We start from the raw sequence: 24,270 nt of genomic DNA, 5'->3' as shown, positions 1-24,270 counted from the left end.
GAACCCCTCCTCACTAATTACCTTGAGGACAGCATTTCAAATTTGAATGCCTGGTTTACGCAGGTTCTGGATAAAGTTACGCCTCTGAAGCTTGTAAACTCATCTAGAGTCATATTTCCCCTCACCTCAGACAACTTCATTGGCTCCCTGTGGCCAAGAGAGTTGAGTTCAAGGCCCTCACATTTGCCTTCCGGGCCTACCAGGGAAGAGGCCCTAAGTATCTGAGGTTGAGACTTCGCCCTTACCATCAGGGCAGATCACTGCGGTCTAACTTGAAACGCTACCTATTCGTCCCCCGTTTTGCCAAAGCGAGAATGGGGAGCTGAATTCTCGAGGTGGGAACCTCTATTTGCTGGAATGATCTGCCCCTCCAACTTCATATGATGCACTCTGAGCAGGAGTTTAGAAAGGCCTTGAAGACCTTCCTGTTTAACCGCAGAGACTAGTTCTTCGCTGGCATGGCTACGATGTTATCCATGTTAGCGTCGGGACACCTCAGTTGAGGTAGCTGCACGCTCTATAAATGTCTTTTATTATTATTAAAGTTGATGTATTTTTATCATGCTAGTTTAGTCTAATTTTGTCTCGGATTATTGGAAAGTCCCCCAGTGTAGGCTAAAAGTCAGTGGTCAACCCTCCAAAAACTCCTATGAATTGACCACTGAATATAAGAGGCCTTCACACCAGCTTATCACAAGAGGTCCTCCCAGAGTGCTGCAGGCTTCACTTTTATGCTGAGAGTTGATACAGCAAGGAGAGGAGCTGAGCCTAGATTATCATGTGCTTTCCTTCCAAAGGAACACTCTCTCCCGGCTGAAGTCAGATAACCACAGCTGATCCTCTGTGAACAGGTAGGCAGTGCTCTCATCCTCATGAAAATCTAGAGGCGAGTTACCTATCCCATGCTTTCATAGAGTAGGGCATAGATATTGTTATAGGGTGGTAGGCTGCTAATAATATTCTAATTACGGTAGAACATTTTGTTTTATTCTTGCTGCTATCAACATGCATAAGTGCTGTTTTAAATATTAGGGTGCCGATTCCGATCCGTTAAAAATTTTCCCTGTACGAATGGTATCCGGATTTTTTTCCGTATGAATCGTACAAGTCCCTTACAAATTCCCCGACACGTCATCAGGTCGGGTAAAGTGTCCGACCCGTCCCCGGACAGTTTTACGTGGAATTGGAAAACTGAAGTCCGAACGCGCAAATACGATCTGTCCCGTCCGTCCGATTGTAAAACCGTATGGAAAAAAGACCGTCCGGAGCGAACTTCTATGGCAACCATGGAGACGTCCAAACAGGTGCCCGGTACATGCTGAACACCTCCCCAGCCCCCCCGTGTGTACGCACCGTACCCCCAGCCCCCCCGTGTGTACGCGCCGTACCCCCAGCCCCCCGCGGATGGACGCGTCGTACCCCCAGCCCCCACTGTATGTACGCGCCGTACCCCCAGCCCCCCCGCGGATGGACGCGCCGGACCCCCACCCGTGTATGTACGGAGCGTACCCCCACCCCTGTATGTACGGAGCATACCCCCACCCCCGTATGTACGGAGCGTACCCCCACCCATGTATGTACGGTGCGGACCCCCACCCCCGTATGTATGGAGCGTACCCCCACCCGTGTATGTACGGTGCGGACCCCCACCCATGTATGTACGGAGCGTACCCCCACCCCCGTATGTACGGTGCGGACCCCCACCCCCGTATGTACGGTGTGTACCTCCACCCCCGTATGTCCGCACCGTACATACGGGGGTGGAGGTACACACCGTACATATGGGGGTGGGGGTCCGCACCGTACATACGGGGGTGGGGGTATGCTCTGTACATACGGGGTGGGGGTCCGCACCGTACATACACAGGTGGGGGTATGCCCCGTACATACGGGGGTGGGGGTCCGCACCGTACATACGGGGGTGGGGGTCCGCACCGTACATATGGGGGTGGGGGTCCACACCATACATACACGGGTGTGGGTACGCTCCATACATACGGGGGTGGGGGTCCGCATCATACATACACAGGTGGTGGTACGCTCCATACATATGGGGGTGGGGGTCCGCACCGTACATACACGGGTGGGGGTACGCTCCATACATACACGGGTGGGGGTATGCTCCATACATACGGGGGTGGGGGTCCACACCGTACATACACGGGTGGGGGTACGCTCCGTACATACGGGGGTGGGGGTCCGCACCGTACATACGGGAGTGGAGGTACACACCATACATATGGGGGTGGGGGTCCGCACCGTACATACGGGGGTGGGGGTATGCTCCGTACATACGGGGGTGGGGGTCCGCACCGTACATACGGGGGTGGGGGTCCGCATCGTACATATGGGGGTGGGGGTCCGCATCGTACATATGGGGGTGGGGGTCCGCACCGTACATACACGGGTGGGGGTACGCTCCGTACATACAGGGGTGGGGGTACGCTCCGTACATACGGGGGTGGGGGTCCACACCGTACATACACGGGTGGGGGTACGCTCCATATATATGGGGGTGGGGGTCCGCACCGTACATACGGGGGTGGGGGTCCGCACCGTACATACAGGGGTGGGGGTACGCTCCGTACATATGGGGGTGAGGGTCCGCACCGTACATACACGGGTGGGGGTACGCTCCGTACATACGGGGGTGGGGGTCCGCACCGTACATACATGGGTGGGGGTATGCTCCGTACATATGGGGGTGGGGGTATGCTCTGTACATACGGGGTGGGGGTCCGCACCGTACATACACGGGTGGTGGTACGCTGCGTACATACGGGGATGGGGCTCCGCACCGTACATACACGGGAGGGGGTACGCTCCGTACATACGGGGGTGGGGGTACGCTCTGTACATATGGGGGTGGGGGTCTGCACCGTACATACACAGGTGGCTGTACGCTCCGTACATACGGGGCTGGGGTCCGCACCATACATACACGGGTGGGGGTACGCTCCGTACATACGCGTCCATCCGTGGGGGGCTGGGGGTACGGCGCGTACACATGGGGGGGCTGGGGGTATGGGGCGTACACACGGGGGGTCTGGGGGTACAGCGCGTACACACAGGGGGGCTGGGGGTACGGCGCGTACATACGGGGGGTATCTGGGGGGTGTTCAGCGCGTACCGGGCCCCCTTTTCCTCACACTTTGCGGCGTACTTAGCTTTTCCGGCACTTTTTGGGTGCCGTAAAAATATTGCCGTCCGGAGTGCTGTCGGTACGAATAGTACTTGCTGGTACGTAAAAAGCTGCCCAACTCCGTACGTATGTCGCGTATGCGCTGTCCCGGATCACATTCGTATGTATTTTTGAGTCGGTCGGTGTTTTTTCCGATTTGTACGGAAATGGTGTTTCCGTACGAATCGTACTTGCATGTTTGTACGGTCTTTTTACCGGGTACGAGTCGGACGGAGAAAACGCTCCGTCCGACGATTCGTACACGGTTTTTCCAGGATCGGAATCGGTACCAATGTGTGTGGTTATTCCTCATGTACTAAGCAAGAGGACGAGACTGCTGAAAGAAAACAACTTTGAACTTACATAGTTTATGTTTTTTAGTGCAGTGACTGAGTGTGCTATTCTAAAAAACAGAAATGTGGTTTGAACCCTTTATGGGACTGTTAGTAACCAAGAAAGTTAAGACACAAAACCAGCAAGTATGCTCAGGGGGGTTGTGTGGGGCTTCAATAACCTAGACTCCTCTGCTTAAGCAATGGTGCACTGAACTCAGTCCAGGAGCCTGTGGGTAGGCAAGCCAAACAAATCTTGTAGACCTGTACGAGAGTCCCAGGACATGCAACAAATTGTGCCTCAATTTTGCTTTACCATGAGTGTGATTTCAAATCAGATTCCTGATTTGTATGTTATGGGATGGAACCTATGGACTGTAGTCAGCACTTTATGAATGTTGTGTGCCTTTTGACTCAGAGGAGTATTTCAGGGGTTCTCTGACAAAATATCAACACTCAAATTATCGCAGAAAGAAATATTGAGTCAAAAATATCGAGCGCAACAATATTCTTGTCTTATACTTATAACTGAAATGATACAAGTAGCTAAAACCACAAATATCGAACGATATATACAAAAATATTGTTTTTAAAAATACATATAGTTCAAAATAGTAAACATGAAATATATTAACATGCAACAGGAATATAATACAAATTAAATATATTTAATAATATAAAAAATATACATAAATATATAGTTATTTAAAAAACACCACGTGTGTTTGTTTATTTACAGATATCAGATATATATTAATAATAATTGTAATTAATAATATAATGCACACATTTATTTTTAAATGTAATAATATACAAAATATATATACTTATTGTTTGTATATATATATATATACACACACACAGGCAGACACAGTGTGTGTTTATGTATATATATATATATATATATATATATATATATATATATATATATATATATATATATATATATATATATATAAATTCCAAACGCTGTCTCCCACTTCCTAACGGCGAGGAAGAAAGCACACGGACACCAGCTCGTGCTTCGTCGGATTTTAATAGACGTCAGCACCCACACAGCACGCCATTACGCGTTTCGGCCACAAGATCACATATATATATATCCAAGAAAGAAGTGACTCAAACAGATAGATTCACCAAAGAACAAAAATATATTTCCACTACAATTTTTCAGCTTCCGCAGGTAGTACAAGATGGTTAGCTCTGTGGCTGCACAGATGACACAGCTAAATTTTCAAAAAGCATCATGAGTGAAGATTCCATTTGGAATGTGGAATCAATGCAGTCCTGAGAGCTCTTGAGATATGCAGTAATCAAGTTGTGTTGTCAGTAATGTTCAGTCCATCTGGATGCAGTGATTTTAAACGGTACATCCAGAAGTTTTCCCTGGAGTCCAGTAGTTCTTCCTTTGCAACATGTTCCACGGGGAAAATCTTCAAATCTGATAGTGAATGATCCACAAGGTTGAAATGATTGGCTACAGGCTGGTCAATTTTCTTATTAATTATTGCAGATTTGTGGTTCCTGAATCGTGTATGGAGGTCATTCACTGTTTGGCCTACATATTTTTTTTTACAGCTTTGCCGTTGGCCCTGAATCACATAAATAATGCATGTTGAGCGACATGTAAGATGCTGCCTTATTGCATAGGTCCTTCTCGTAACAGAACTAGTTACAGATGATGTTTGTAAAAGATATTCACACGTGATGCACCTTTTAGAGTCACAGCAATGAACCCCTGCATTTGTTACAGCTTGCTTGAGTTCAGCTCTCACAATAAGAGATCGTAAATTTGGAGCTCTGCGGTAAGCAATGACTGGTGGTTTTGGAAAAACCTTTTGCAATTTTTCACAAGTGGACAGTAAGGGGAATGTTTTTTGCATTATATTTCTGTAGATAGGAGCTGATGGATGATAGTCAACTACAAATGGAGTTCTGTCACTTTTGTTTCTGCCGTTGGTATTCCAAATAAGTGCTTCTCTGGGTAACTGCAAAGACTTGACAATTTGTTGCTGTATGATATGCAGAGGATAGCCTCACCTTTTAAATAATGTAGCAAGCTCCTGTAGATGGTCTTTACAGGTTTCCTCATTGCTGCAGATGCGTCTTATTCTGAGTGCTTGGCTGTAGATGATGCTCAGTTTAGTGTGGTGTGGGTGACATGAAGTCCAGTTTAGATACAAATGAGCATCTGTAGGCTTGTGGTACAGATCAGTTGTAATTTTGTGTTCATGAATGGTGAGTAGCACATCCAGAAAAGGGAGATGAGGCTTCTGTTTAGTATTGCTGCGGGTAAATTTGATGGTAGGATGGATATTGTTGATATAAGCTGTAAATTGTTCCAATGTTCTACTTCCTGCATTCCATATTATAAATATGTCATCAATGTATCGTAGCCATACCAGTGGTTTGATGCTAGAAATAGCAAGTATACAGTTCTCTAGTTTGCCCATGAAGATATTTGCATTGGATGGAGCCATCCGAGTGCCCATGGAAGTCCCTTGTATCTGTAGATAGTGTTTACCATTGAATGTAAAATTGTTGGATTTAAGGATAACTCTTGCAAAGTTGGTAAGCATATTTGTTGATGGCTTTTTCACAGTTCTTTTATTAAGAGCTTCAAATAATGCCATAAACCCATCCTCATGTGGTATATTGGTGTATATTGATGTAACATCAAATGTAGCCAGAAGAGTATCATCATCAAATGTGTAGGTTTGGTTTAATTTTTCAGTAAGCTGAAGGAAGTGACTGGTATCTTTAACAAATGATGGAAGTTCCTGTACAATGGGCTGGAGGTGCAGGTCGACAAATAAAGATAGTCTCTCAGTGGCTGTGTCATTGCCAGAGATGATGGGACGGCCAGGATTGTTCATTTTGTGAATTTTGGGAAGCATATCAAATCTCCCAGGTCTTGGTTTGGGATGAACAAGTATATCTGCTGTTGTTTCATCAATGAGGTTTAAGCTCCTGTATCTTACAACCATGTTCTTAATTTCTTTGTTCAAGTCTTCTCTGGGATCAGTTTCTAAAGGTTTGTAAGTGTTGGTATCCATTAGTTGTCTCATTTCTTCCTCAATATAATCACTTACTTTCATGGCAACCACTGCACCACCTTTGTCTGCCGGTTTTATAATGACATCCATTCTCTGTTGAAGGAGGTGGAGAGCTTTTCTTTCTTCTCGGGTGATGTTATCAAAAATCCTTTTAGGTGTTGATTCCTTGATGAGTTTCTTAATGGATAAAATGTATGTATCAAGGACAGGATTTCTACCACATTCAGGAGTCGATGATTTGGGATGGCGGAACTTCTTAAATGGATCTGGAAGGTAGCTTGGCAGATCAACATTAGAATTATTGTAAAAGTATTCTGCAAGTCTGCATCTTCTCTCAAAGGTTTTTAGGTCTCTCATCATATTGGCAGTATTATGGTCCTTCGGTACAGGACAGAAATAGAGGCCTTTGCTCAAGAGGTTCAATTTGCCTGGTGATAGGAGCCCTCCAGTCAAGTCAATAACTGGGTAGGATGTCTGGAAGGGTTGTAGCTGACTGATGCTATGCAGCCTTTTTTGTCTTATAAATCTTCTATTCTTTTTATGCTGTTTACTCACAGGGCTTTCACTGACAAGAAAATCTCCAAAAACAGAATGATTTATGAAGTGGTGAGTTGGAAGAGGAGGTATATGAAATCTTAACATATCTCTTTTTAGTTTTGCAGATTTAATTTCAATAGCTTTCCTGGCAGTCATCTTTTTTACTACTGCAATCCTCTGTAGCATGTGTATATATACACATACACACACACACACAGGCACACACACACAAACACACAATACATTAAAAACCATAACAAATAAACTGGAAAAATGTTTTTAAACATACCAATGAAATTACAGACTAAAGAATTAACAATATAAAAAAATACATTTTACTAAAAATATATTATATATTACAAACATTAAAATAAATGCTAAACCATAAATGTCCAGGAATAATACATATACTATTTCCACTCCAGTCGGTGCAACAATAGGGAAAGCGTTGGACTCATAAGGGGTAAAATGTACTATTACCATTCTAATCTGTGCAACAGTAGGGAAAGTGTTGGACTCAGGATGGGAAACATTCATTATTCCCACTCCAGTTGGTGTTAACAGTAGGGAAAGTACTTCACTTAAAGCACATACCTTATTTTAATACAATTATTAATTTCATAAAATTATAAAACCATTTACACAAAATGAAATATATACCTTAAAAAACCATTAAACAATCAAAATTATTGTACCTTTTTAAAATAATTAATATAAGAAACACATGTAATTTAATAAATATTTCATTATATTTCCATAATATAGTCACCCATTTAATATATATCCAAATTAAATAATATAATTAAACAATATAAATAATTAATTAACAATTAATTAATAATGTATAAATAATTAATAATTAATCAATTATTATTTAATTAACTTCCCATCCTCTACCCATACAAACCCAACAACCAACACCTAAAATATAAATTAAAAATTATAATAAATGTTTATTTTAACTATGGTGCTCTTGTATGCAGTATACGTGCCATAACAAGTAGGAAAATGCCTAATTCAAATACAGTCAGCATAGCAAGTAGTCCATAGATCATAAACGGTGCTGTCATTATATACGACATTGTAGTCTAACCTCCCTCCCCTTCTACAGAAGCAAAATGATTTTATATCAGAAGATCTCTGGGTGTTAGCAGCAGACCCTGTACCTTTGTATACCCAGATGAAACAGGTGCTGTCACAGTCTTTTCCCTGGAAAGGGCCCTCTTTAAGTGTGTGTTACCTATATGACAAAAGTATGTGTTCCCAAATAACAGCTGCTTTTGCGTGTTTTGTTTTGTCTAGGTGCTAGGGCCTGGCCAGAACAGAATTACAGGGGCATTGTTTTTGGCTTCGACTACATGTTCAGACTAAATCCCAGGAAAGAACAGACACAAAAACAACAGCGTGTTCTGTGTGAAAGTACCTTGTGGCACAAAGCAAAATGTGTTTGTAGAGTAACGTGTTCAAAGCAGAGCACAGTCTTCAATGTGCTCATGCTAACATAGGGAAAACGACAATTGGCCTGCACGGGACATATGACACCACATTTATATCCCATCTGCCAATCTCTAAATCAGATCCCAGGTGGTTTTGAAGCTTGCACATGGTTCAAGTGATAATGACATCTAATACCTCTATAACTCTGCTACGATACAGTGGAGACACCAGCTGTTAGATACAGCATTTGTTAATGTATAACAAACAATAGGGTTAATTAAATATGAGTCTGTTGTTTATACATGTTTTGTCTCTACATGCCTATCTTTTTACACCAATCATGAAAAGAACTCTGGTTGACTTTACCACAGGTGACAGAGAGAGTATGTTGTCATTTAAAGTCAGTTTGGGTAACAAAGGAGAAATGTGGTGGGTAACTGTCTTGGGGCACATAGAAGGTTTCTGCTGGAACACACTTTACAGGAAAAAAACACAGTGACATCTAATGCGAACATAGATCATTTTCCGCACCAACCACTATGCATAGTCTCATTATTTACCCACTATAGTTTTATTATTTATTTTTTTATTATACTTTGATCTGAGGTCCCACTTAATGTTTTTCATTTTTCTTCTTCCCTTGCATTGCATTCTTCTTTTTCATGGCTTACAACATGCTCACACATTAATTTTATTTTCATGTACGCAATTTCAAATATTATACCTACAGTCAACTGACAAAAGCAGCAAATGGTTTTTCTTTTTGTAGATGCTGTGCTGCGACAAGTAAATCAGAGAGGGCCGTGTCCTGCCTCTCATCCAAGTTTGCACTGGGGTATACCCCTCCTCCTGATCTAATTGCCATACCATAGATGCTCTGGTCAGCTTATGTGGTTGTCCAGTGAATGATGTCACAATAGATTTGTAAGCCCTGGCAGGCATCGTCAAACTAAGCAATATTCTAGAATGCCTATTATTGGTGATTGTTAGTGATGCATGTATGGGTATAGAGAACTGTGAGTTTTTTCAACACTGGATGACCCCTTTAAGGCATGTTCTCCATTCTGTGCCTCATATCAGCAACTCATCAGAGAGTTTTATGTAATTTCTCTTTTCTAGTCTAACCCTCCAGCACCCCCTGTCCTTGATCAGTCTACTATCCATATCTACAAGACTTGGGAACAGGGGTCTTTCTCACTGCTGCTCTTCAGACACACCTGTTGAAATTCTCTTCTCTCACATACACAGATTGGCATCAGTGTGACACATGGAAAACACAACCAGAGAAATATCAAGATTGCATTGCATATTCTCCCAGCATCTCCCTTGTTACCAAAATTATCGGCATTGTCCTCTTAATTATTACTCCTGTAATTTAGGGCCTTTTTTAGAGTTTAGTTATAGTTCAAAAATTGATTCTGTAAGATGTCTCTTTGGAGAAGCAATTGAAAATTTGGGAAGAAACCAATGGAGGATCGTATTGATAAACAGTTACTGTAAATTCAATCCACATTCATTTTAAATGGTCCACAAAGTGGTCTGTATATTACATCAATACATAACAAGGGTGGTGTTCCACAAGAAAAGTGTGTACAATGAATACAACTACAATTGTAAGAACAATGGGGTTGATTGCGAGTTTGGCGGTCCACTGAATGCCATCCCTGTGGTAGCAGTCCAACCGCAGTGAGCTTGGCAGTCCAACCACCCTATTAGGATGGATTGGCTACCTGAAGGCAACCACTAAAGGCTCAACTTACCCCTCCGGCAGTCGGGGAGAATCAGAAGGTACTGAGCTCACAGGCTGTAAGGAATATCCCATCCTGGCACTCCCCGAGGTATACTATTGAGTAACGTCCAGATGGTGCAACTTGACATGTTCAATCAAAATAAAGCGGTTATCTTTGTATCTGGGCAATGGAGGTAAAATCACAGTTCTGGTACATTGAAGGCCAAGAACTGGAACAGGAGCACAGTAGGAGGGACCGAAGTTCATTCTTGATTGCCACCTTTTCACAAACCAGATCACCCACTTTGTGGGAGCTAGCCAGAAACAGGAATAAGAACTGAGTTCAGCGCATACAGATTGCCTCCGCACGACTCATCCTCGACATCCCTCGCCACAGCCACATATCTGCCCACCTGAGAAACCTGCACTGGCTCCCCGTCAGCAAGAGGATCACATTCAGGCTCCTCACCCACGCACACAAAGCACTCCACGACACGGGCCCGGAATACCTCAACAGCCACCTCTCGTTCTACACCCCCACCCGCCAGCTCCGCTCGGCCAGCCTCGCCCTCCCCATCGTCCCACGGATCCGCAGAACCACAACCGGAGGAAGATCTTTCTCCTACTTGGCTGCCAAGACATGGAACTCCCTCCCCGCACACCTACGACTGACCCAGGACCATCTCACCTTCAGGAAGCACCTCAAGACCTGGCTATTCGAGCAGTAGAAGCACCCCCCCCCCCCCCCTCAGCGCCTTGAGACCCTCATGGGTGAGTAGTGCACTCTATAAATGTATTGATTGATTGAACTGCTGCTTCTTCAGACAAAGTCAAGGGCAAATAGGCTTTAGCCAGAGCGTCACAACACTTTTGTAGGTCCTGTAAGACAGCACAGTGGTTATCTATGTCAAATGTTGCGGCAGCCGCCACAACGTCTAGACCATCCAGGTCTGGAACAAACAGATTGATGTCAAAAAGCATTTCGTATGGGGTCCGCACACCCAGAGACTTTCTGGGGAGATTATTAAGAGCACGTTGAACCCCATAAAGGTGAGTTATCCAGCCATAGCCCGTACCCAATACCCTTGCTGTTAAAGATTGCTTTAAGTCACGGTTCATCCGCCCAACAACAGAATTGCCCTCTGGCCTACATGGAGACAAGAAATGCACTTGCATTCCCATGGACTTCATCAAATCACGGTAAGCCTTAGAGGCAAAATCTGTACCTTGGTCTGAATGGAAAGTGCGACAGACATAAGTCCAGACAAAGACATGCAAATCCTTTATAACAGTGCGAGTGTCAGCAGAGCGTTGCAACCAAACCCAAAGGAACCTAGTGCAAGAATCAACTGAAACCAAAATATATTTGAAAGCAGTATCGGCATTGGGAGTTAAACTCTGGCCGTGATGCCTTAGAGAATATGACACAATCACAATGCACAAATCCCTGCTCCGTCGTGAGGTCAAAGAAATATTGTTACGGATGTGTCGTTAGATTCAAACACACCTTCTCAGCTAGAACTCTGAAGTCAACTCTCACACATATCCCACATCAAAAGGCAATGTCAGTCAATGGGATGACATAGAAGCAGTGGGAGAAACATTCTAAGGGCACAATGGAAACACACTCTGCAGGATACTCCCTTGCCACCTTCTTCCATCGCAAGATCGCAGAAATACACGACAGCTTCAACAACCAAGACAGCTTCAACAACCTGACTCCCCTGACAGCCACCGACACCTCAGACCCCATGGTCACCACCCACATCAACTCCCTGCTCACCTGGACCAACATAAATGACAACGACACCATCAAAATCATGAACACCATCCACTCCGGCTCTCCGTCAGACCCATGCCCTCACCACATCTTCAGCAAAGCTAGTGCCACCATTGCACCCCATCTCCGCAAAGCCATCAACATCTCCTTCGAGACCACGACCTTCCCGGAGAGCTGGAAGCACGCCCATGATCAACGCCTTACTCAAGAAACCCAAGGCGGACCCAAGGGACCTTAAGAACTTCCGGTCCATCTCCCTGCTCCCGTTCCCAGCGAAGGTCATTGAGAAAACCGTCAACAGACAGCTGACCCGCAACCCGAGGAGAACAACATCCTGGACCCGTCTCAGTCCGGGTTCCGCAGCAACCACAGCACCGAAACTGCCCTCATCGCCGCCACCGATGACATCAGGGCCCTGCTGGACAATGGCGAAACCGCGGCCCGTATCCTCCTGGACCTATCAGCCGCCTTTGACACTGTCTGCCACCGTACCATATGCACACGCCTCCACAATGCAGGGATCTGAGACAAGGCTCTGGACTGTACCACCTCCTTCCTCTCCGGCAGAACCCAGAGTGTCTGCCTCTCCCATTTCTGTTCCAAAGCCTCCGAGATCATCTGCGGCGTACCCCAAGGATCATCCCTCAGCCCAACATTGTTCAACATCTACATGGCTCCCCTCGCCCACATCAACCGACAGCACAACCTCAACATCATCTCCTACGCCGACGACACCCAGCTGATCCTCTCCCTCACCTTGGACCCCCTCATCGCCAAAACCAACCTCCACGAAGGAATGAAAGCCGTCGCCAAGTGTATGAAGAACAGCCGCCTGAAGCTGAACTTGGACAAAACAGAGGTCCTCATGCTCTGCCCCACCCCCTCAGCCTGGGACAACTCCTGGTGGCCGACCGCACTGGGAGCAGCACCGACACCCACCGACCACGCACGCAACGTGGGGTTCATTCTCGACTCAATACTCTCCATGACCAAGCAAGTCAACGCCATCTCATCCTCCGTCTTCTACACCCTCCGCATGCTCCGCAAGATCTACAGGTGGATCCCCACCGAAACAAGAAGAACGGTCACCCAGGCCCTCGTCAGCAGCAGGCTGGACTACAGAAACGCCCTCTATGCAGGAGCCTCGGCCAAACTCCTGAAACGTCCACAACGCATACAGAATGCCTCTGCACGTCTGAACCTCGACATCTCCCACCACAGCCGCATCACACCCCACCTGAGAGACCTGCACTGGCTTCCCGTCAACAAGAGGATCACCTTCAAGCTCCTCACCCACGCACACAAGGCACTCCACAACACCAGACCAGCATACCTCAACAGACGACTCACCTTCTACATCCCGAACCGCCAGCTCTGCTCTGCCGACCTCGCCCTAGCCACCGTCCTCCGCATCCGAAGAGCAACCACCTGCAGCAGATCGTTCTCCTACCTCGCCGACAAGACCTGGAACACCCTCCCTATCCTCCTACGGCAGACCCACGACCTACTGTCCTTCAGTAGGCTACTCAAGACCTGGCTTTTCGAGCAGTAGCAGCACCCCTCCCCCCCAGCGCCTTGAGACCCTCACGGGTGAGTAGTGCGCTTTACAAATTTCTTGATTGATTGATTGATTGAGTTAAGTGGTTCAGGTGTTTGCGTGTACGGAATTGTCGGTTCGACTGAGGCAGTGGGATAATATTTAGCTTGCTGTTAGCTGAGGCTAATGAATTTTGAAAGTGGTCGATAATTTTCAGAGAGCTGTAAGATATTTTACATTTCAGAGATAATGTTTTGTAGGTTCCGGTATGTAATGTCCGTGTGGGTTCTGAGTGTGTCTAGTTCAAATTGGTATGAGAGAGAAGTAAGGAGCAGCGCGCAAGGAGGGCTGGGGTTAGGATTGCTGGGAGGTTCGATAACTGTGCTCGCAGTGTAGTAGGTTTGTAAACTGGGATAGTGGTAGTCCTAGAGGAGTGCGGTTGACATGGGTGAGAGGCTTTTTTATGATTTGCTACAGTAGCCTCATTGCTGTGAACTTTACGGGAGGTCAGAGAAGTGTTGAGGGTGGGGGGTCGTTGGTTCTGGAGATGGGGCTAGGAGCAAGGTATGGAATTAATGAGGGTCGTGAGTTGAGTTCTAAGGGAGGTGAGTTGCTTTTGCTTCTTTTGGAGGCTCTAGATAAGGGTGTCGGCTGCTGTGACTAGAGAGATAGGGGAATCTGTTTGATCAAAGTGGTCTATGGGTTGAGTGTATGTGTGAGCTTTTAGTGTGGAAAAGTATTTGTTGAATTGTTCTAAGTTCTTATTGGCTGCTTGGATAAGAACAGTGCAGTTCTGAAGGAGGTTATATTCAGAGTAGCTCTAAGGTTTTGTGAGGGTGCCATTGTAATCCTGGTTCCATAAGGAATATTTTTCTTATCCTGGATGATTAGTAGCTTAGAAAATTAAGTTCGCCATTTAGCCATTTTTCTAGTGAAAAATATAAGGTAATTGATTATTATTCCTTTCTTAACGTTGAAGGAGGGGTAAAGGAACAGAGATTCTGGGTTTTTTTCTAAGAAGGTTGTGTTTGATGATTTTGGTAGCATTCCTAGATAGATTGGAGAGGTATAGTATAGAATAGAACTTGCTTCCTGTAGGTTTCATAGTTACACCTGCAATGATGTAGTTGTCCTAGTTCTGGGTGGAAAGACCAGTTTGCAATCCTACTGAGGAAATGCTAGGGATATGTATTTCAGGGGGAAATACTGGGACAGGTCTGGCCTAGGTAGGAGAAATGTATTTCAGTGGGAATCTAAAGAAGAATGTTTCACAAAATAGTCAGATGGGCCAATTATAACAGTGGGTTGGGTGTTTTTACAAGATGGCTGCCACTTGGCTGGGTCCAAACTGGAATGGCATGGTGTTGGACCTGTCAGCCCTAGGGTGGTCTCCCCATCTATTTTTGATCGTGCCTCATTTTTTCCACCCTCATTTTTATGTTGGACTAGGTCTCCGGGCGCCTTTTCATTGCCAATCAGTGTTAAGGTGCAGGTGCTCCCTTCTCCCAAGATGGCTGCCACAGACCCCTGCTACTGCAGAGTGGTCTTTATTAGTAGCACCCTAGCTGCCAGGAGCTGGCTGGAACCCCACAACAATGTTGCGACACCAGCCCGCCTTTTTTGTCCCATAGGTAGAATGGGGAAGCTCCTGGAATGTGCTGGAACCTTCTAGAAGGGAGGTGTGGTTTTACTTTTGCCGCCTTGGCTAGAGGTCACCTGACCTAGGGCTACTTAAGTGAGGGAGGGAACCTTTTCTAGTTAGTTGGCCAGTTGGGGTAAAGCAGAGCTGGAGAATCCATGCAGGAGTTTTAGGCAGTAGGGCTTAGCCAGGGACTTATGCCTCTGAGAGTGACAGGGCTTAGGTGCTGCCTCTTAAGTGAGTGAGGGATCCTGTGAAACCCACTGATCTTGCCCAGCAGTAGGAGGACCCAGGGAACCTCTGCCCAGCCTGACTAGGAAGGACCTAGTCGCCAACTCATCCCCTACCCCCAAGGAACAGAACCCCCAAGGGCGCCAGTATCACCTGCGCCGCAAGAACTGAATGCTGAGACTTCATGACAAAAACTGAATGCTAAAACGTCGTGACAAGAACTGAATACTGAAACTTCCTGCAAAAGGCTGATTGCCTGACTGCTGGGGATCGCCCCGGTCTGAGCGCTTTGTTCCCTGCTTTTCCAAACCCGACCTGGGACCCCCTACGTCGATTTACTGTCGAGCACGGAGCTGGCAGAGCTCCTGCTTAATTTGCACCCCCTGGCGCCAGGACCAGCAGCGCGATCACCGCCGCGGCCCAGAGGTCTCAGGGTCGTGTCAACTCAAGGTCAGGGCCCGCGGAGAAGCCCGGGGCCCCGTCGCTGCCGTCGCAGCGTTGTGAGGAAGAGCTGTTTGCCGTGACGTGTCCCGCGCTGTTGCGCGTATGAAGTGAAGGGCCCGGAGTGGAGCCGGACGACGAGACAGAGGTAAAACCCCCGGGGGCTGGGAGGTAGCGTGGCCGAGGGAATGCCCAGGACTCGCCCCCCCTGCTCCCCGAGAGACTTGGGAAGGCCCCGGTGCACCCCCTGCCGAGCGGGAGCGACACCGCGTGGAGAGACTTGACTTTCCCCCCTCCGTGGGAGATTCCCCTTCCATCTGGAACTCGAATTTCCCCTCCGTGGGATTGCCCTTACCTGGGGACTGCCGTCTATCTGAACGTTGTGCTCTTAAATGCAATGCGCCCCGTGTACGAGTAGCGCTTTATCTGGAAGCTGTAATCTTAAATGCAACGTGCTCCGTGTACGAGTAGCGCTCTATCTGAAAGCTGTAATCTTACATGCAATGCGCTCCGTGTACGAGTAGCGCTTTACCTGAAAGTTGTTATCTTCAAGTGTATGAAGAACAGCCGCCTGAAGCTGAACTTGGACAAAACAGAGGTCCTCATGCTCTGCCCCACCCCCTCAGCCTGGGACAACTCCTGGTGGCCGACCGCACTGGGAGCAGCACCGACACCCACCGACCACGCACGCAACTTGGGGTTCATTCTCGACTCAATACTCTCCATGACCAAGCAAGTCAACGCCATCTCATCCTCCGTCTTCTACACCCTCCGCATGCTCCGCAAGATCTACAGGTGGATCCCCACCGAAACAAGAAGAATGGTCACCCAGGCCCTCGTCAGCAGCAGGCTGGACTACAGAAACGCCCTCTATGCAGGAGCCTCGGCCAAACTCCTGAAACGTCCACAACGCATACAGAATGCCTCTGCACGTCTGAACCTCGACATCTCCCACCACAGCCGCATCACACCCCACCTGAGAGACCTGCACTGGCTTCCCGTCAACAAGAGGATTACCTTCAAGCTCCTCACCCACGCACACAAGGGACTCCACAACACCAGACCAGCATACCTCAACAGACGACTCACCTTCTACATCCCGAACCGCCAGCTCTGCTCTGCCGACCTCGCCCTAGCCACCGTCCTCCGCATCCGAAGAGCAACCACCTGCAGCAGATCATTCTCCTACCTCGCCGACAAGACCTGGAACACCCTCCCTATCCTCCTACGGCAGACCCACGACCTACTGTCCTTCAGTAGGCTACTCAAGACCTGGCTTTTCGAGCAGTAGCAGCACCCCTCCCCCCCAGCGCCTTGAGACCCTCACGGGTGAGTAGTGCGCTTTACAAATTTCTTGATTGATTGATTGATTGAGTTAAGTGGTTCAGGTGTTTGCGTGTACGGAATTGTCGGTTCGACTGAGGCAGTGGGATAATATTTAGCTTGCTGTTAGCTGAGGCTAATGAATTTTGAAAGTGGTCGATAATTTTCAGAGAGCTGTAAGATATTTTACATTTCAGAGATAATGTTTTGTAGGTTCCGGTATGTAATGTCCGTGTGGGTTCTGAGTGTGTCTAGTTCAAATTGGTATGAGAGAGAAGTAAGGAGCAGCGCGCAAGGAGGGCTGGGGTTAGGATTGCTGGGAGGTTCGATAACTGTGCTCGCAGTGTAGTAGGTTTGTAAACTGGGATAGTGGTAGTCCTAGAGGAGTGCGGTTGACATGGGTGAGAGGCTTTTTTATGATTTGCTACAGTAGCCTCATTGCTGTGAACTTTACGGGAGGTCAGAGAAGTGTTGAGGGTGGGGGGTCGTTGGTTCTGGAGATGGGGCTAGGAGCAAGGTATGGAATTAATGAGGGTCGTGAGTTGAGTTCTAAGGGAGGTGAGTTGCTTTTGCTTCTTTTGGAGGCTCTAGATAAGGGTGTCGGCTGCTGTGACTAGAGAGATAGGGGAATCTGTTTGATCAAAGTGGTCTATGGGTTGAGTGTATGTGTGAGCTTTTAGTGTGGAAAAGTATTTGTTGAATTGTTCTAAGTTCTTATTGGCTGCTTGGATAAGAACAGTGCAGTTCTGAAGGAGGTTATATTCAGAGTAGCTCTAAGGTTTTGTGAGGGTGCCATTGTAATCCTGGTTCCATAAGGAATATTTTTCTTATCCTGGATGATTAGTAGCTTAGAAAATTAAGTTCGCCATTTAGCCATTTTTCTAGTGAAAAATATAAGGTAATTGATTATTATTCCTTTCTTAACGTTGAAGGAGGGATAAAGGAACAGAGATTCTGGGTTTTTTTCTAAGAAGGTTGTGTTTGATGATTTTGGTAGCATTCCTAGATAGATTGGAGAGGTATAGTATAGAATAGAACTTGCTTCCTGTAGGTTTCATAGTTACACCTGCAATGATGTAGTTGTCCTAGTTCTGGGTGGAAAGACCAGTTTGCAATCCTACTGAGGAAATGCTAGGGATATGTATTTCAGGGGGAAATACTGGGACAGGTCTGGCCTAGGTAGGAGAAATGTATTTCAGTGGGAATCTAAAGAAGAATGTTTCACAAAATAGTCAGATGGGCCAATTATAACAGTGGGTTGGGTGTTTTTACAAGATGGCTGCCACTTGGCTGGGTCCAAACTGGAATGGCATGGTGTTGGACCTGTCAGCCCTAGGGTGGTCTCCCCATCTATTTTTGATCGTGCCTCATTTTTTCCACCCTCATTTTTATGTTGGACTAGGTCTCCGGGCGCCTTTTCATTGCCAATCAGTGTTAAGGTGCAGGTGCTCCCTTCTCCCAAGATGGCTGCCACAGACCCCTGCTACTGCAGAGTGGTCTTTATTAGTAGCACCCTAGCTGCCAGGAGCTGGCTGGAACCCCACAACAATGTTGCGACACCAGCCCGCCTTTTTTGTCCCATAGGTAGAATGGGGAAGCTTCTGGAATGTGCTGGAACCTTCTAGAAGGGAGGTGTGGTTTTACTTTTGCCGCCTTGGCTAGAGGTCACCTGACCTAGGGCTACTTAAGTGAGGGAGGGAACCTTTTCCAGTTAGTTGGCCAGTTGGGGTAAAGCAGAGCTGGAGAATCCATGCAGGAGTTTTAGGCAGTAGGGCCTAGCCAGGGACTTATGCCTCTGAGAGTGACAGGGCTTAGGTGCTGCCTTTTAAGTGAGTGAGGGATCCTGTGAAACCCACTGATCTTGCCCAGCAGTAGGAGGACCCAGGGAACCTCTGCCCAGCCTGACTAGGAAGGACCTAGTCGCCAACTCATCCCCTACCCCCAAGGAACAGAACCCCCAAGGGCGCCAGTATCACCTGCGCCGCAAGAACTGAATGCTGAGACTTCATGACAAAAACTGAATGCTGAAACGTCGTGACAAGAACTGAATACTGAAACTTCCTGCAAAAGGCTGATTGCCTGACTGCTGGGGATCGCCCCGGTCTGAGCGCTTTGTTCCCTGCTTTTCCAAACCCGACCTGGGACCCCCTACGTCGATTTACTGTCGAGCACGGAGCTGGCAGAGCTCCTGCTTAATTTGCACCCCCTGGCGCCAGGACCAGCAGCGCGATCACTGCCGCGGCCCAGAGGTCTCAAGGTCGTGTCAACTCAAGGTCGGGGCCCGCGGAGAAGCCCGGGGCCCCGTCGCTGCCGTCGCAGCGTTGTGAGGAAGAGCTGTTTGCCGTGACGTGTCCCGCGCCGTTGCGCGTATGAAGTGAAGGGCCTGGAGTGGAGCCGGACGACGAGACAGCGGTAAAACCCCCGGGGGCTGGGAGGTAGCGTGGCCGAGGGAATGCCCAGGACTCGCCCCCCCTGCTCCCCGAGAGACTTGGGAAGGCCCCGGTGCACCCCCTGCCGAGCGGGAGAACACCGCGTGGAGAGACTTGACTTTCCCCCCTCCGTGGGAGATTCCCCTTCCATCTGGAACTCGAATTTCCCCTCCGTGGGATTGCCCTTACCTGGGGACTGCCGTCTATCTGAACGTTGTGCTCTTAAATGCAATGCGCCCCGTGTACGAGTAGCGCTTTATCTGGAAGCTGTAATCTTAAATGCAACGTGCTCCGTGTACGAGTAGCGCTCTATCTGAAAGCTGTAATCTTACATGCAATGCGCTCCGTGTACGAGTAGCGCTTTACCTGAAAGTTGTGTTCTTCAATGCGACGCGCTCCCTGTGCGAGTAGCGCGCTAAGTTCAAGTTGTGTTCGTAAGTGCAACGCGCTCCAGGCGCGAGTAGCGGTCTATCTTCAGGTTGAATTCCTCAGTGCAAGGTGCCATATGTACGAGTAATGCTTTATCCTCAGGGTATGCTCAGAAGTGCAATGTGCCATAGGTAAGAGTAATGCTTTATCCTCAGGGTATGCTCAGAAGTGCAAGGTGTCATATGTACGAGTAATGCTTTATCCTCAGGGTATGCTCAGAAGTGCAATGTGCCATATGTACGAGTAATGCTTTATCCTTAGGGTACGCTCAGAAGCCTAATGTGCCCTATATACGTGTAGCGCGTTAACCTTACGTTGCGCCCAGGAGTGCCTAATCTTTGAAGGGGTAGCGATTCAACCTCACGTTACGCTCAGGGGTGCCTAAGGTCATACGAGGAATACTTTACTCCTGCGGAATGCTCAAGAGGGTGCAGGTGCACCATGGCTCAATGTATCTGTAGGGATCTCTGAAGTAACCATAATGCAATGCAGTAGTACAAGTGTAAATATGTGCAAGTTGAGAACCATTGTCATCTGAAGATTTGTGCGTGCTCCTTTGACTAGATAAATCTAATTAATTTGCATTCACATTAACTGTGTGGCGTCCCTTATTGTGTGCGTTTACTGCCTCAGAGGATGTGTGTGTTGTATGGTCGCTTAACACATAAGCCTTTGGGTGCCCAGCCGCTCGTGTCACGTTACCCCCTTAGGGCCTGGAGACCCCAGGTCTTACACATGGTGAGCAAAAAAATGATGGATTTAGGGCCAGATCTCTGTACTGGGGTGAATGTATGACATTGTTCTGCATTCTGTCCATCAATTGTTCTTTTTGCATTTGTCACCCCGAGTGGGATGGGTATGCCCAGACGTGGGTACCATGCTTTCCATGCCGCTGGAGTCAAGCTATCCTGGCTGATGAAGGCTGAAAGCCCGAAACCGGACCTAGGATGCTTGTTTCTATTCCAGGGAGGACCTTGCCTGGCAGTTCGGTCTGGACTGTTCCCATTGGGCGCAGGGTCATGACTGATTCGCAATGGCTGGGTCCAAACAGGAATGGCATGGCGAGCAAAAAAATGATGGATTTAGGCCCAGATCTCTGTACTGTGGTGAATGTATGACATTGTTCTGCATTCTGTCCATCAATTGTTCTTTTTGCATTTGTCACACCGAGTGGGACGGGTACGCCCAGACGTGGGTCCCCTGCTTTCCGTGCCACTGGAGTAAAGCTATCCTGGCTGATGAGGGCTGAAAGCCTGAAACCGGTCCTAGGCTGTTTGTTTCCAATCCACGGAGTACCTGGCCTGGCAGTTCGGGTTGGACTGTTCCCATCGAGCGCAGGGTCAAGACTGATTTGCATATGACTGGGTCCAAACTGGAATGACATGGTGAGCAAAAAAATGATGGATATAGGCCCAGATCTCTGTACTGGGGTGAATTTATGACATTGTTCTGCATTCTGTCCATCAATTGTTCTTTTTGCATTTGTCACCCCGAGTGGGACGGGTGCCCAGACGTGGGTCCCGTGCTTTCCATGCCACTGGAGTCAAGCTATCCTGGCTGATGAGGGCAGAAAGCTCGAAACTGGTCCTAGGATGCTTGTTTCCAGTCCAGGGAGGACCTGGCCTGGCAGTTCGGGCTGGACTGTTAATATGGGCCCAGGGTCAAGACTGATTTGCATATGGCTGGGTCCAAACTGGAATGGCATGGTGAGCAAAAAAATTATGGATTTAGGCCCAGATCTCTGTACTGGGGTGAATGTATGACATTATTCTCCATCTTGTCCATCAATTGTTCTTTTTGCATTTGCCACTTTGTAGGCTGCAGCAGAGGATGTCTTGTAGGCCTTTCTAATCAAGGGTGAATAGTCCTCTTTTACTTTTTACTTTTACAAGCTGTGACCTTTTGTACACTGGGCAGGGAGAATATGGCCCAAGATAGCCCAGGATAGCCCAGAATGTCTGCCACTTCAAAACAAAAGCCTCTAGGGGGCTCTGAGGCTTTGGAGGATCTGGTCAGCCCTCATGGGGAGGAGGGAGGGTGCGGTTTAAAACACAGAATTCTTCTGAGAGGCTCCAGGGTCCCAGCGTTGCACGTGTGGCCATCAACCTGCTCGCCCACGCACGATAAGAAGGCCCCAGTCGACTGGCTCTCACAGGGAATAATGGCAGATGACAAAGTGAAACAAGTGAACAGAGCCTTCACGTAAGGCTCTGTGGATCCGCAACTGAGGAGGGGGACTCACTGAAAGTTTGTGTCCGGTGTCCCTATAACTCCCGCGTTGCAGGCATGGCTGCCCGGCCACTTCCAACAGTCCTGCAGATGGGAGACCAGCCCGTGGCAAGACCAGTCCCTGGGTCCTGTCTAAATGGGTCAGCGGCCATGCCCTCAAACCTGGGAGGATTTCAACAGGAGCAGGCGGCACAGTGTTGAGTCATGTCTCGCATCTTAGCTGCGGGGAATGAAAGGGCTGACCGACTCTATAGCCAGAACACGTGTCGCTCCAAGCGAGAGACGATCAACGCGCTGGAGGCAGAAATGACGCGTTGGAGGCAGAAATACCTTGGTCGAGATGACATAATCTGGAGGTGAGTCTTCCAAGAAAAGTACCACTGGTAGGGGCTGAAGCTGTTTGGGAGTGATTCAGAGGGAGAGAGTTTGGGATTTGGGGCTAAACGGGGATTATAGCTCGTTAGAGGAATCTCGAGCCTTGGTAGCTCCTTCCTTGAGCTATTTCTCTGGCGGCAAATAAGTGAATCATGATCATTCCTTTGCAGATGGAGCGAGTTCTCCATGTGAAACTCATGTTAGTCCACATTACACAATGCAGGCAGTTGGATGTGCATTGCATAGGGATAGGATATAGGGCGACCATCATCATAATGTATATATCAATGCAGCCAATGTACAAAGCACCATCATCCATCACATCTCTGACCTAAGTAGTGAGAACACATCCAAAGAAATGTGTCCATGATTTTACTCTGGGACTCATAGGCACATAGTAGACCATGGACATGTTAAGGCAGAGATTTCAGTAACCTTCAGACGTCATGTAGAAGTTGCCTGCTTCTCTGATGAGCCATAGAGCTGGCCATACAGGGGAAGGATCTCTCCAACCAGTGACTCCAGCTCTTCTGGTGCAAAGGCAGGAGCTCTCTAACCTGTTTGGCTTGTCATGGTTGCTCCCAGAGGTGCCACACAGCAACTGAGAGCAAGGAGGTGTTAATGGCAGCAGTGACAGTAGGCAAGTGAGTGATTTTCAAACTGCGGCGTACATGTATGTATGCAGTCATGAGCTTAGCCGCATCCAGCTATTGGATCGCAGCGCTCACATTAACCAAAGTTAGACTATGGCAGAGACTGCCTTGCAAGTAGCTGCCCAATGCATGTTCATTGACAGCCGGCGGTGAAAACTTTGATATGTCCAGTTAGCGGATTCAGGCTTCCTTCATGTTAGCAGTCATGCTTACAGTGTAGCTGACTGCATTTTAACGGTTGCTGAGCCTGTATTTGAGATGCTGAAATGCTTCACCGCCACCGCAAATGAGTGCTGAGATGTTGACATTTGAAATGCTCTATTCCCATGTCATGTCCTGTATGACACTGCATTTGGGTAGTGCAATACTGTGCACATATGTACAATGTGCGCAATGTTATGTACACCGCGATTGCCGATTATGTATGTCATGCACACCTTATAATAGTGCCGATTTCTCAACTTTGCATTGATGGTGTGCACACTCATGTTACAACACTGTGAAGGCCTGCTTGGGGATGACTGGTGGATGAGTATGAATAAAAAATTATGATGTCACGTTTAGTGCTTAATGATGTGTACATGTACAAACACATGACTTTGGTTTACAGGTCACATAAGTTTATTTGTACACACTGAGACCAATATACATTTTTTATTTACTTCTCACATAGGTACCTTGGAAAGAGGGAGGAGACGCCAGCCTCCACTTTTCCGGCCATTTCCAGACCTTCACACCACATAAGATCGTCACAACATACAGAAGTTCACATTGAATCAGCAACCAATCCCTGATCTCTGTCCTCAGTTGGAGCCTGACCTATCTCACCTCAATAATCCCCAATCAATTTCACCATTAGTTAAAGTCATGGCAATGTTCCATTTTTTGGCAACAGGTTGTTTTCAATTCACTGTTGCTATTTCGGGGGAATG

Source organism: Triturus cristatus, chromosome 6, assembly GCF_964204655.1.
Source record: "Triturus cristatus chromosome 6, aTriCri1.1, whole genome shotgun sequence".
NCBI classification, from domain to species: domain Eukaryota; kingdom Metazoa; phylum Chordata; class Amphibia; order Caudata; family Salamandridae; genus Triturus; species Triturus cristatus.
Note: the sequence above shows the minus strand (reverse complement) of the source record.